This window comes from Ochlerotatus camptorhynchus, unplaced genomic scaffold (assembly GCF_037179485.1).
Source record: "Ochlerotatus camptorhynchus isolate MF236.1 unplaced genomic scaffold, CSIRO-AGI_Acam_v1.1 ptg000418l, whole genome shotgun sequence".
NCBI lineage: Eukaryota > Metazoa > Arthropoda > Insecta > Diptera > Culicidae > Ochlerotatus > Ochlerotatus camptorhynchus.
The window spans coordinates 301,180-316,482 of record NW_027040904.1 but is presented as its reverse complement, the minus strand read 5'-3'; the positions used below and the strand labels follow the sequence as shown (position 1 = coordinate 316,482).

The 15,303-nt window shown below is 38.7% G+C and overlaps 1 protein-coding gene and 1 pseudogene across 1 annotated transcript in view; both read right to left on the bottom strand.

Annotated features, from left to right (window-relative positions):
• Positions 1 to 15,303, bottom strand: part of ush (Zinc finger protein ush) — a 284,797-nt gene that overhangs the window by 225,045 nt on the left and 44,449 nt on the right. The window lies entirely within an intron of this gene.
• The window catches only part of LOC135711091 (uncharacterized), a 37,437-nt pseudogene continuing 33,156 nt past the window's right edge, over positions 11,023 to 15,303 (bottom strand).

The following is a 15,303-nucleotide window of genomic DNA, read 5'->3' as shown; positions in this document are numbered from 1 at the left end:
ATAAAAACCCTCAACGGCGATGGAGAGGCGAGCGAAAGCTGCGCTCTGCTCGTTCTTATCAGCTTCTTGCCATGCGAGAAAGTGAGATGATAGTGCAACTGAAGCAGCAGCATGGCGAAGTTTTAGTCGTAAACTTCCGGGAAGCTGCTTCCGAGACGACGATGCACCAAACGCGTCGGTGGGGGTTGAGGGCAAATGATGGATTGCAAAAAATGCATATCTTCGCTTCACGGGACGAACGATGTTGACGTCCTAGATATACACCCTCAATCTTGACTACTGCCATTCGGTTCTCGGATCAATATTGATTGCTTTCAGTGGGAAACGATTTCTCAAAGATGATTATTTACATTTGGGGAAGAGATACCCGAGCCCGAAAGAGTTAGCTTTCCACTAGCTTTGTCCAAAATTCTCCAGACGAAGAAGAATGAACTCTCTTCCGATTCCGCCGAGAATGATAGTCACATTCTTCGGCTCCGGTTGACACCTTTTATGTAGTCTCGGTAGATAGGTACATGTCAGTTGTGTTTCACCTCAGATAAGCTTGTCTCCTTCGCGCGAAAGCTCTCACTCGTGGCGTCCTTGTCAACGGGAGTATTAATCAAAGCGTTGAAGGATTTGTGTAATAAATTAGGTGCCACCCTGTTGCTTCCGGAAGCTGTGCTGCTTCATCCACTCCCTGTGAGTGTCACTGCCTTCCTGAGTGAGGCACTTTGGTGGTGAAAATCAGATAAAATTCCTCAGTTTGAATCTTTCGGCTCGGATTGAAACACTTAAAACTTTCAACGAGATGCTGCCGGGGTAGGGGAATCCAATAATCATAAATCTTTGCGGTTACGCACCGGGTCTGCGGAATTAAAAACCAATTAATGCGTTGAGTTGATGGGAAAGGTTCGATAAGAAGACACATGCGAGGAGATGTTGATGACTTTCACACCTCCTGTCGGTGATTGATTCGAAGTGGTGTACCGTGTTGCTTGTTATAGGTGCACAACACTTTGGACAGGAACGATTCGATTATTTTACCTCCGAGGAATGGGCTGTCAAGATAAATTTCGGGTTCGTATGGGTTGATCGCTTGCTGTACCGAATTAAACAAATGACTCAAACTGCTGACGCTGCAACAGCTTTAACAATCCTGCGACAGGTTTTGATTATTGGCAGATGTTTATCTTAAACCAGCTTTAAAAAAGAGACATGCTTGAAAGAAGATGTCGTCACCCATTGACTTTCACATGGCAAGCTCATTTTGACGGATTTAGTACCCTGTTCATTTGGATTGGTTTAATGTTAAGATTACATTTAAGTTGATGAAATATAGTCATTTCGTACAAGTTTGCTTGTTCTGTAATGTAGTCTTCAGGAGAATTTTCAATTAATTAGAGCAACTCTTCAGTAGTAATCCGAGTTCCAGCAGAACTTTATATCACCCGTCAGTATGGCGACATTTACAGAACTTGCAAGCGCCATAACTTGACCATTCGACATTGACTTGCTCAAATAAAACGCTAAACAAAAATCCAGATCTTAATTTCGATAAGCACCGAAGCAAAACGAATAGAAATCACACTCCGAATCTCCCATTCGCAATTTGAACAAGACCACCGAGAGGAGGACCATAAACCAACCATCCAGCCATCGCAGCCAGTCAGTCACCAAGGAAGTCCGTATCATAAAAAAAACAGCATTTTTAATTATGATTATTTAAAACACATCAGTGTCATCCATCGTTACCACCAGCCAAACAGCAAGCAGTAGCGCAGTACCGAATCTGACTGACTGGCTGACTGACCCCCCTGGAGGTGTGTAATAAAATATTCATTGCGCACCAAGTGTCATAAAATGAGCCCCAGAAACGAAGAAAAGCAAACAAGAATGCGGGAAAAATCTCTGTCTGTTGGGAGGTATTTGCGATTGCGACTGTGTCCAAAGCTAGCAAGGCACCAAGAATGGCGAACAGGGTCGGAGCAAGATTGATAAGGAACTGCAAGTGCTCCCACTACCACCACTATTATTGCTGCGAAGAAGAAGAAGAAGTGAATGGTTTTTCCCAACACCCGTCCCCATCTCCTCCTGGAAAAAGAGGGTGGCTTAGGGAGTAAGGGTGAAAATCGCTCACATAAATCGTACTCCGGTAATGTATGGCTGCGAGATAGGTAGATTTATCTGGAGAACTTTATCAGTGGCAGTTGGTTCGGTTGACTTTCTCGCAGTGGCTTGGTGCACGGAAAAGTTAAATTGAACGATTTTGAGACACAATTTTTGGAGAACATCTTTTAGGATGCACCTTCAAATGCTATAATGCCCATTTTATTGGGTGGCATTTTTGAAAAAAAAACCTTATCATTTTGTTGAAAATTCTGTAATACATTGAAGTTATCTAATAAATTGAACAAATTATTAGACAAATGTGACGTAAGTCTGATCCGGTTCGGAAGACATTGTTAACTACTTTCGGAGATTTCATTTCATTGTAATAACTTCTTGTAACCGACAATGAACGATCGTCGGTCGTAGCTTGTTTGGTGTAAGGGGCACGGTGGCTTTTAAGCGACCGTTTTTGCTTACTGAGCAAAAGGTCGTGCGTTAGAACCCAAGCACCTTACATTACTGAGCGTAATGAAAATCGATTAAAAGGATGGGTACGTAAAAGAAGTAATATTTTAGTTTTAGGAAAGACCTGTTGATTGGAAATCCATATCAAATTCTTCTCAAGAGCAATTGTTGTCGCCGTCGGTGAGGTCGTCGCTGGGATCAAACCATAGTAACAACAAATTGAACGGAAACTTGATCGTGATTGTTTTGTGATATAAGGAGCTCGGAGGCCTAGTGGCGACCGATTTTGCTTACTGAGTAGAAGACCCAAGGTTTCAATCCCAAGCTACTTCGCGCTATTGAATTGTTAGGACATCAATTCAGCCCATCGTTTACCAAAACGAATCCTGCTGCAATCCCAACCCTTTTATCCAACATCCCAGTGATTCCTCGTGGAAGTGCAGAGGTGTTCTTGGCTTTCATTAAAGCGAGAATAACGTCAACATATTCCTACCTAAACAAATAAATTCCATATAGGGGAAATGGATGTAATGTCGGCCTAAATGCCCCTAATATGCCCATACATAAATTCAGCAATCGACTAAATTTTCAATAGCGACCGAAAATATCCATTAGTACCGTCCTAATAACGCGTTCATCTAGATAAAATTTATAAATAGCAGATTTTTAGCGATGGGCCCAATCTTAGATCCATAGGCCAACATTAGAGCCATTTCCCCTATAGTAATTATGACTGTATTCTGTCTAATTCTGAACATTTTTGCCCATTAATCTTAATTCTGCAGTTGTAGTTTTTGTAGTTCTCATGAAGTTGCTGCACTTCCGTGAATTTAATTGAACTATTCTTAAAATATGTAAGCTTTATTGTACATAGAACTCTCAATATTTTTTCTGAACATCTCTGAAGTTTTCTGAAAATCGGGGATCTTCTTGAAATTTCCCGCTAGATTTCTGAAACTAATGGAAATAAGTTCCCCATGAAATTCCTCCTATTTTCGGAGCTTACTAACCATCTTTGAAATGCTCTCGCATTTTGCCAATGTTTGCGCATTATTAATAAAGTTCCTAAAGTTCTCGGATTTTCCCTAAGTTCCATACAGTTCTATGAAGTTATCAAAATATTTCTGAAGATCTCTGCACTTCCGTGAAGTTTTCGAAGTTTTTCTGAGATTTCTGAAACTTCAAAAAGCTCCCGCAATTTTCTTGTAATCAAGACGAATTAATTAATATACTTCAGCCCTTCAATTGTCGACACTAATTCTTCAATAGTCTAAAATTTCTTGATGATTTTAAAACTTTCCAAAATATTTCTGAATTTCCTTAAAGTTCTGTAGCCTGCCCGGAATTTCTCAGTATATTTTAAAGAACCCGGAATTTTAGTGAAATTAATTGAATTGATTTGAAATTTGCACAATTTTTCTTAAGTTTTATAAACTTTATAAACACTCACAGAGCTTTGCCTTAAATCTCAAATTTTCCCTGAACTTATTTGGACAACCTTGAAATTTTCTTTGATTTCCTGAAGTTCTCTATATTTGTTTAGTGATCCGGCAATTTTTCGGATATGTATATTCATAATTCCTTGACACTTCTGAAGTTTTCGGAGCAACCATAGGATTCTCGGATCATCCCGTAATTCCACGCAACTCCTTGTATGTCACTGCAAATTTCCTTAAGTTAATGGGATTGTTCTGATCTCGACCTCGAAGCAGGCATGGAAATTTAATAACATTAATTTCGTGCATTCATATAGGGTGAATAACGACTTCGGCAATAACTTATTCTATTATCGTCAGAGGGTAAACAACGTCCTTGGGAGCTCAATTTTGGCATGTAGATACTTTGAGTTTCAGAGCATCAATTGTCAAATTTGAGTTCTCTAGGACTTTGTTTACCCCCTGGACGATAATAGATTAAGGTATTGCCGAGGCCGACATTTCCCCTATAAATTCATTTGCCACTAACTTTTTTCATCAATAGAATTCCGTAAAATGATGTATAAAGCTTTCGTAGGTTTTGATATTGGCTACTAATTGTTGAATAACTCAAATCTGTGTCTCTTATGCATGATGAACCAAAGCGAACAGAACCCACCATTGTTTTTCAGTAAATGTAAATTGCATTCACTGAAAAATAATAACAAGTTCTGCCCGCTCTAGTTCGCAACATTGCATGTTTTATTGAGGTTTATATAGCATTCTACTAGTCTAAATCATTGTCTACAGAACCCTCATAAAAGCCAAATTGTTACTTGGGTTGAGCTTATCCGACGTTCCCTAAGCTTGAATTCTTGTGGTTAGTCCACGAGCAACTGAGATGTTTCGTAAACTCCTGGAAAGTTCAGTGAATTTTTTAGAAGCATCAACTTGTACAAAGTTCCCTGAGATTTCTTCATAGCTACAACTGATTTTCTACTAAGTTTGCTGAACTTGCCCGAATTTCCATTAACTAATTCAGTATTCCCTGAACTACAGAGTTTCCTTATCTTTGCTTCTACTAAATATACTCATCTTCTACGAAGTTCCCTGAGCTTCTTTCAAGTACCAGAATTATAATTTTTCCAAGTTCTCTTAGTTCAACCAAGATCTCAGAACATTTAAAGAACGTCTCCAAACCTCAAGAAAGACTCTAAACCATCTCTGTAAATTTAACAGAACTTCTGGGTGAAACGAATGGATTTTCCAAAACATCTGGGAAGTTCCCAAAAGTTTGCAAACTTCAGGGTTTTGAAGTTCGAAGAAGTTTACTGAACTTTTACAAATTTTTCTGAGCTTCTACTGAATTCCCTGAACTTCCACAAAGTCTGTCGAACTTAATCGAAGGTCCCTGAATCTATGAATTCTAATTCTATGAATTCTATGAAGTTTTACGAAGATCCTTGTTGAACAAATAGGGTATCACAGAAAGAATAAGCACACTTTCAACTCACCATCATTTCTGCCCCGGTGAAGTTTATCAGCTGTTCATCGATGTGTGTTGTTATTTACTTATTGCTCAACAAGTTTGTTTGCGCCAAGTGCATTTTTTTTACAAAATAATCCAAATGCGTGCCATTTCTCTGGAAAAGCTCATGCAGATTGTGCACAAATGGTGCACTATTCCCAACTTATCAGTGAGAAAGTTGGCGAAAATGTAAGAAATAAGTATGCAAGCAGTCCAAACCACCATCTAAAAGTTCGAGGTCACATCGAAATCTGGCCGTGAACCAAGACCGGGGACCGAAAAGTGGACCAGAAGATAACCAAGCTTTCGTCTGTGCCTCTGCCAACAAACTGAGAACATCAAAGAGTAACGTTCAACGTACCAAGGCAAGAAACGAACTGAAAACGTTCAAGAAGCAGAAGAAACCGAAATAGAGTCAGAAACAAGCCGCATCCGTCAAACCGAGGGCTTGGAAGCTATGTGATAGTCTACTGTGTGGAAAATTGGAGTGAACGATGACACATACGTCAAATTTGACTACAAGACGGTTCTGGGAGACCAATACTACTACACAGTCCGTGATGGTCATGAAGTTGAAGATGCCGTTAGGTCAATTTTTACCGAAAAATTTGGTAAGAAGGCCATGATTTGGCAAGCGATATGTGAGTGCGGCAAGTTGTCAAAGCCATTTGTGACGAAGGAGACGATGAACACTGAAATTTACGTTCGGGAGTGTTTGAATCGGTGTATGCGGCCCATGATCCGTAAACATGATGGCCCAGTACTATTTTGGCCCGATTTGGCGTTAATGCACTACTCGAAAGACACGGTAACTAGGTACAAAGCAGACATTGTGCAATACGTGCCAAGAGAGATGAATCCTCCAAATTGTCCGGAGGCCTGGCCAATCGAAACTTTTTGGGCCCATTCCAAGGAATATCAGCGGAAACACTTTGAATTCAATTGAAAAATTTGAAAAAGACTGGACACAAGTATCCAAAATTATCGTAAAGAAATCTGTTCTGAAGCTCATGGGTAGCGTCAGATCAAAAGTTCGCTCCTTGGCATGCGATTAAAGGAACTGCGGACTATTTTCATCCAATTGAAGGAACATTCTATAGAGAACATATATATGAACTAAAATTTTGAGTTCATTAACATAACGTTGTTTTATTCCCATGAAAAAAAACTGTGCTTATACTTTCTGGGACACCCTATACCATTTGAAAAGGGCTGGACTTCTTTAAAAACAAAAATTTCAAAAAATTATAACTCATTAATTTTACAAGACGTACACAGTTTTGCTCGATGAGTGAATTGGGTGTTTCATGTTTCCTCTGACAGCACTCACCACCAGAGGGCGAGTAGCCTTCAATCGTTTGGGCTAGTGGAAAATCGACTTGAGAACGTATGTCGATATGCTCATTTAATTAAAAATACATGTGCAATATGTCCGATATGTTATTTCTACGAAATGTCTGATTTTGGATTTCGCAGTCTTCGGTAAAGCAAATAGCTAGCTTTGCTGCCGGACGTTTCAGACGTTTAGTTTCATTGACATAACGTTTTATTCCAATAATAAACTGTGCTTATACTTTCCCTATATCAAGTTCGCTGTGCAAAGCTTCCTGAACTTTTAAAAATTCGGATTGATTTGTAATTGATTTTCTACTTCTACTAAGTTTCCAGAACTACTACAGCAGTGAAGATTTTTTTTTTGAGTGTACATTGGTCTCCCTCAAGTCTCGCCGACAGCCAATGCTGAGCAGGTGAGATGAATTGCAAATCTATGCAATCGTGACAAAATGAATTCACACAATTTCTCATGCACTCCCTGACACATCTCCTCCAGAGCACGGCGATGCTGATAACGGAAGGAAAATTTATATTCTCCACCTGTGGGGAGATTTTCCCTTTCTCGCCAGCAGTATGAAAAAGGAGAAGACTTTTCCCGAATCTACTGACTGTAAAAAAAAACAAACAACCAACGTGAGGAGTGGATCTTCCTGTCTGTTTAACTCCTCCACAGTCAGAAATCGGGATAAACTCGAAATTCCATGATCCATTTGACAGCACCTTGCGATAAGACAACGGTTGTGGGTGAAATATTGATCGACTTGCCATCGGCTGCCGGTGGGTTCTAAAATAGGAACGAGATTCAGGTGAATCGAATCGAGAAACCTCAGCAAATTTGGGATGCATCGCACCACTTTCGGCCGGCAAGAAACAACCAAACCAAGGGCAGGAACGAAAGCAGGAAGAAGAAAGTCGTAATCTTAAACTGGGGATCGGTTTTCTTCGATGGTGAACCATCTTACAAAAGAGCACTTATGCATAGGGCACTGACTGTGGATGGCTGGTTGGATAGATGGTTGTTGTTATCGCACTTCACTTTATCGATCGACTGAGCCCCGGTGCGCCGAACACTTCGGGGTTTTCCCGAAAAAAAAAAACAGTGGGAAGTAGCCGACCGCAGCCGGGTGAAGAATATGGAAATGTTATCTCATCGATTAGAAGGTCAAGATATAAGAAACGGTAAGCCATATCTTTCAAATAACAACGACGAAAATCGATTTAATAAGTTGGTGACAGGAATTTCACTACTCGTCCTGATGGAAGTGGAATTGAATACTCTCCTCTTGAAGACAATCCTTAATCACTACACATCAGCATTTTCGGTTTTTTTTTAATCATCAAAACGGAATTTTAGGAAAATTAAAAAATAGGAAAACGATGCTCTGGAATATGATGCACGTTAATTCAAACAAATCAATATTAGGTAAATAAGTGCCAAAGCCGTCATTTACCCCCTATGTCAGAACACATCGAAGCAGATGTCCAACTTGCACCATAATTCAACCGTCAACCCGATCACAAGTCCATTTAAGTCGCAATTCCATTTCCGTGCCCAGTGCGCCGTCCGGTCCATTCAAAGTAATAGTGTGCCTCAGGACTAGCGGCAGCAGGGTGGAGAAGAGGGGAGACGCATTATCAGCGCTTGTCGTCGTTAATAATATTTGCTTGAATAGCGATAAAACCCAAACGATGATGAATATATTTTTCCTCGTCCGGTGCTGCTCTCAGATCTATCGCGGTTTAGTAGGTACTCCACTCATCTATCTATGCATTGGTGGATGGAGGCTTATCTTTGATATCTCCCTCTCTGTCGCTGGGCTGACCGGCGCTGTCTCCCAATCAGTTATTAGGGCTTGGTGTTCGCTCGCTTGTTTGTACAACTAACGTTCAAATGCTGTCGTCTTCCTGTTTCTGCTTCTTCGTGTCGGTTCGTTTGCTTCTTTTCTTTATTCTGATTATTACCATGCTCGTGGCAGCTCGACTCTTATCTGATACTTTTGGCTCCTATCAAGCTATCTTTGGCATCCTGGGTGTTAGTAGGAATTCGTTTGATAGGGCTGAGCTTGACATTTCTCTCTCTCTGGGCTTGAAGGTTTGAGAAAATTTGTTTGAATGATTATGATCGAAATTCATGGGGTAAATTACAGCTTCGGTAAATACCTTAACGTACTATAGTCAGGGAGTAAATTAATTCCTTGATCGCTCTTTTTTTGCATGAGGATATATCATTTTTCAGATCATCGAATCAATTGGCAATTTGACAATTTGCGCGCTAAAAAACTTTCTTTACTGCCCTTAGTGAATTGATTATATAATTAATTCTAAATAACTTTGAACAAAATTTCAACACAATTTCAACAACATTTTATCGGATTCCTTCCACAATTTTGATAATTTTAACCAGTGTTGGCAAAATCAGAAATCAATTGATATTTTTCCGCTCTCATGCGCTCGCAATATCACGCGTGATATTGGAACAAAATATCATGCTTGATATTGATTTTAGAAGCTCCTTTGATATTGCGAGACTGTTCACAACGTGCAAAAATCAAGCTGAGAGTTGACTCGACACAAAAATGATTCCATTGCACATCATTTTCTTAGAAAGAGAAAGCATAGTTCGCTATCTCTTTTTAATCTTCACCGATGGCAGACGCAAAGGGACTGCTGCAAGCCGTTATGGAAGTTTCGGTTGCATTCGGGAGTAAAGCAAAAATCAATAAACTCAATCTCACCACAGTTTGGTGAGATTTGCAGTTGGTGAGTTTTGTTAGCTTGATATTCCGAGCTGCGATATCACCGCAGTTGTTTGCTTGTTGATTTTTGTCTACCGAAATCAAGCGTGATCTTGGACGTTGGTGAGATTTGATTTTTTGATATTTTCCCAACACTGATTTGAACAGATAAGTCTTAACAAAATTTTAATAGGTAAAGTTGAGCAAACTTTTTAACCAGCTTAAATCAAGATTGAATTTAATTGCTATTAAGTTTATCTCAGAGTTTTTCTAACCACCTAGACTGCTGAGATAGTGAGGGCCAATTATTCCTCGATTTAACGGCAAAAACATAAACGACACCTAAATTACTCACATATTGTCCTTAAAATCCTCTTTTTTTAAATAATGCGTTAGTTTTTCCAGGGGCATTTGCTGTAGCTTTGCGGAGCCGATATTCATTGTTTAGATAACAAAATTAAAATCCTCAGAATTGCCAATAAACCTGCTTGATTAGGAACAATAAACTATTGCAAATGAGCAATAGACAAATGGACAGTAGCAATAGAAAAAATGTATGGACATGAAGAACTCGATTTCAATTTCCGATCAGTCGTAGGTTTTCGATATAATTTCTGATAATTCGGGAGAATTCCTGATCAACCTGATAAGATGAGATAATATTCAATGAATTTAATTTCAATTTCTAATCATTTGAAGATGGTTGGCATGATTCCTGATCAACGCTTTATTTTTAAAATACATTCTAACTCACCGAATATCATTAGAAGAATTCCTGATCAATTTGAAATTACAGGGTGACCAATGAACCGGGAAATCGAGAAAAAGATGGAAAAAACCGGAAAAACAAAATAACCAAGAAAAAGAAAGATTCTGGACCTTAAACAAAAATTTGACACCCTTGGGCAGGACTAGATTATCAGGATAAATCACTTTGAAGAACTTTTAAAAGAATTCCGATGACAATTCCATACGAATTTTGAGTAGATTTCAAAATGCATTTAAGAGGTAGTTTCAGAGCGTAACATTATTGACTGCTTAGGCTGAGTATGAAAGCACTGCCACGGTGCTCCTCTGACCGTTATTATAAAAAAAAAAATTCCATCAAAAGTGAGTATACCAATCGATTCGTTAGATCATTCTGCATCTCTCAAACAAATTAAAAAAAAAAAAAATCGTTGGACGCATTTTCGAGCTACGCCCTTTTAAAGGCGTAACTGCATAAATCTAACTAAAAACAGTGAAATGCCATCACATATGCTTATTTTGCATGCAACATGACATGAAATGTCGATTGCATCGTGTTTATATATTAATTACATGATTATAATTTGTAACGGTTGCTAATTTTTGGAATTAAAAAGGGTTTTGTAAATTAATTTAAGGCTTAAGTTTTATTTAAATTAACTGTAAACTAATAAACCTAAATATAATTAATGAATCTCAAAGTGGTTTAACACAAATGACCTCTATTGTAGTTAACGACAGCACGCAGAAGTTGAGATTTGTATATCTTTGATGTTTTCGTGGTCTTGTATCTTTCCCAAGTCATTAAAAAGTCGCTGTGAACCGATTCGGACGCCTGCTCGTTGTGCCAACCCAAACCTTGTCCAGTTGCGTTACAAAACACCGTCGTTGTAGTATGGCGTACAAAGTAGTGTTTTTGTTGAGTTGTGCTGTGAAAATAAATTAATAATTTCGTGTGAAATAGTGGCGTGTGCCGCGAAAGGATTATTCCAACGCGTGCCCGTGGTGTTTTTCTAACAGGATAAGTAAAGGAAAGGTTGCTTAGCAACTAGTTTTTGTTTAATTTTGTATTTTCCCCCCGGCGCGCTATTGATTTGTATAGTGAGCTGTGGCGGTAAAATTTTATTTTGTGTTCTCCTCCCCTGTATATGTCTGCTGCTAACAGTGTTAGCGTTTAATTTGGTAGAATGGATGTGTGTAATGTATGCGAGCAGTCTATTGCTATGAGTGGGCTCCCAGTTACGTGTGTAGGTCCGTGCAATGGAACGTTCCATTTCGCTTGTGCGGCACTCACTAAGACTGCGGCCAGGCTTATAGCAGATAATGCAAATATTCTGTTCAAGTGTGATAGTTGTCTATCAGATCAGAGTTGTGACGAGCAGAATGATCTGATCTCGCGCGTCAAAAGGATAGAGGAAGAGATGAAGAAGGTTTTTCAACTCTCGGACTCGATCACTGGCATGCGAGATCACATTGCTGCTCAGGTGGACATCGCGGTTAAAAGCGGGATGGCAGATATTAGAATAAATGTAAATGGTCTTGAAAATTTGATTTGTGAGAAATTGGATAATATGAAAAGTTCATTTTTTAAAATTGATGCGGAAAACCAATTAGCTGTAAAGAATGACCCGTGCAGTTCATCTAGGACGATTCAGTCGGAATCGGACAAAAATACCAGACGCAAAAAACGTAAATTAGTAATTAGTAATAGTGATCATGATGATGATGTTGTTTTTCAAGAAAATGCGAGTTTTGCGGATGTTGTAAAAAGACATAGTCGTATTAGTCAAAGTAAAACTAATAGTAACAGTAATAGTAAAAGTAACAAACCAGAAAATCGTAAGACTCGTCCAGTCATTGTGATTAAACCGAAAGAGTCCAAACAACCTTGCGAAGATACTCGTAAGTTTTTAAAAACTCAGTTGGATCCAAAAACACACAAAATCAGTAATTTTAGGAATGGTAAAGATGGCTCCATTATTGTTGAGTGTGCAACAGGAGCAAACGTAAGTGATGTGAAAAATGGTATTGAAAGCAATCTGGGTGAAAAATATAGTGCTGTTGTTCCCACTTCGGTGCCAAGATTGAAAATAGTGGGCATGAGCGATCAGTTTTCCTCTGATGTCTTTATTGACTACTTAAAAAGTCAAAATGAAGACATCGCTATTAATGATGTAAAAGTAGTGAACATGTTTGAAAATCCACGCTTCACTTATAACAAGTTTAGTGTTGTAATTGAAGTCGATGTCGATACTTATAAATGTTTGTTATGTGCGAAAAAAGTAAATGTAGGGTTTGATCGGTGCTCGATAGTTCCCGCGATTAATGTGTTGAGATGCTTCAAATGTGGAGAATTTGGGCACAAGAGCATGGATTGCAAAAATTGTGATAGATGCTCTAGGTGCAGCCAACAACACAAAACGTCGGAGTGTACGTCAACTGTATTGAAATGTATTAATTGTTTGAAAATGAATAAAGAACGAAAAATGAACTTGGACGTCAACCATGCCGCATTTAGCTCGGAATGTTTGCTCTATAAAAGACTTTTTGATCAGAAGAAAAGCAGCTTGCGTTTCAATAAATAGCAGCCAAGTTCCAGGAATGTGAAACAATTCGATTTTTTATATTTGAATATTGCGGGGTTGTCAACAAACTACGTAGCATTACGTCAGATTGTTGAGGAAAAACGTCCTCTTTTAGTTTTATTATCTGAAACTCATATTGTAGAAACTGAAGCTTTTGATCAGTATAGTATTCCGGGATATATTGTTGCTGCTTGTTTATCACATTCTAGACACACTGGCGGTGTTGCTATTTATGTCAAAGAATCAGTTCAATTCAACCTTCGTACCAACGAAGTTATTGATGGCAACTGGTTCTTGGGCATTACAGTTGTACGTGGCATGAAGATGGGTAATTATGGTGTTTTGTATCATTCTCCCAGTTCTAGTGACCAGCGTTTTGTTGAAGTTTTAGAGAACTGGCTCGAGACATTCCTTGATTCTAGTAAATTAAATATATTGGCTGGTGATTTTAATATTAATTGGCGTGATAACCATAATTCGAATCATTTGAAGCGTTTAGCTGAGTTTTTTTTAAAGTTATTTTTAACGGATTACTTTGTATGGATAGCTGTTATAACGACTTTTTAATAATTATTGTAGCACTGCAAAAACTATTTTGTTCGCCACGATGGTGATGATGGTTTTTTGATATATGATTTAATAGTAGTAGTAAAAAAAATAGTAGTCTACAAAGGTTTGAGCCTCGCGCGCGTATTACGGATATAGAGGACTGAATTTAACATTTGATAAAAAAAAAATGCAATTTTGAAGCTTATTTGGAAGATACCTTGAGTTAGTAGTAAGTTTTCTGGCAAATGTTGGGGGTTCGTGAGCATTCCTGACATTGCTGAAAATTATGATAGCATCAGATTGCGGGGTTACTAGTGTAATAGGATGCTTTGTTGATTGTTCATTAACTCTTGATTGCTTGTAATACTTATGAATATTTTAGGTGGACAAAAAGGCGAACTAAGAGGGGGACGCCTGAGCTTTTCAACATTTATATCGCTGTGAAGCAACTGTAAACTCTAGAGGGAATTTATATCTGTAACTGAAACCAGTTCGATTTTGTTTGCCAACCTGGTTAAAATGTCATATTTAATTATCTTAAAGATAAATCGTCCAGCTCAAACCTTTGTAGGGGTAAGAGGTGGGACCATCATCATCATCATCATCATCAAAACTCTTTCACGTGAAACATGGTTATATGGTATTTGGACGATTTTGGTAGATGCAACATTTCCCAGTATTCGACAAACTTATTAATATCTTCTTCAAATCCGGGTACAAGTTCGAATGAGAAGCATTTCTTGTATGCATTTTGAAAGTGTTTCAGGACCTATAAAAAGTAACAGTCATTAGTTTTATACCTGCTGATCGAAAAACAACTGTACCTTACATCAACATAGTTTAGCAAATCTTCGTTTTCTCGGAGAACATTGACAGCATCAAGGAGACTGTGACATGCTCGTCCTGTAAAACCGTATGTTCGCTGTTGATGTTGTACATGAGCCTTTTCGATCCATAAATCTGCCCAGTCTGGACTTTGTTTCTTCACTGCTTGAAGTGTCACGTGAAGTGGAGGCGGAGGGCATATCAGCAAAACAGGAGTGCTGTCTTGGCCGAAAACCAGCGGTGGTTTAATGCAGCTAGCATATATTTTACGATTTTTGGAACATGGGTCTTTATTGGAATTTTCCCGAATGTTTCCAATCGTTCGGGGCACTCCACTTAGCAATGCAAGGTTTGATTTTTCTGTTACACAATATGGACAGGGGTGGGTAGATGAATGCGCCATTATTCCAATAATCACGTTAATGATCTTTAAATCACCGGCAATAATCGATTCCAAGTCAAGAGCCACATGTGAAAAGGGCATACAAGCTTTTTGTAAACAAACTTTGTAGGCCATTTTTCGCCAACCGAGGGTCACCCATGCAAACCAACAACATCATCAGGAAGGGGAAAGGTTCCCCTACCCGGTGATTTTGATGGTTGGCGTTGGTGTCATATAGGTGGCGAGAAAAGGGCATAAGAAGGTTTGTTTACAATAAGCTTGTATGCCCCTTTCAAATCTTGTTCTTAAAGTGATTCAGCTTCAAAAGACCATTCCAGATTAGAAAAATATATTCATATTTTTCGGCAAGATTTGGAGCCAATGCCAAAATATGCAGGCGTTTCACACCGCTGTCTTTAAAATAATTTGAAGAATTATTTTGGGTTTTGGATACAACAGAGAGAGTGATCTTAAAAAATCCTCCTCCACCGTCGATACCAAGCTTTATGAAAAGTTCTTCCTCACTGGCGTGTCTACTTTTCTTGATTCGTTGAAGCAACTCAGGTATATTATTACAAAATATAACTGGAACATCAGCGCATTGACCAAGATGGACGGTTTCAACTAGCAAAGAGCATTTTAATTT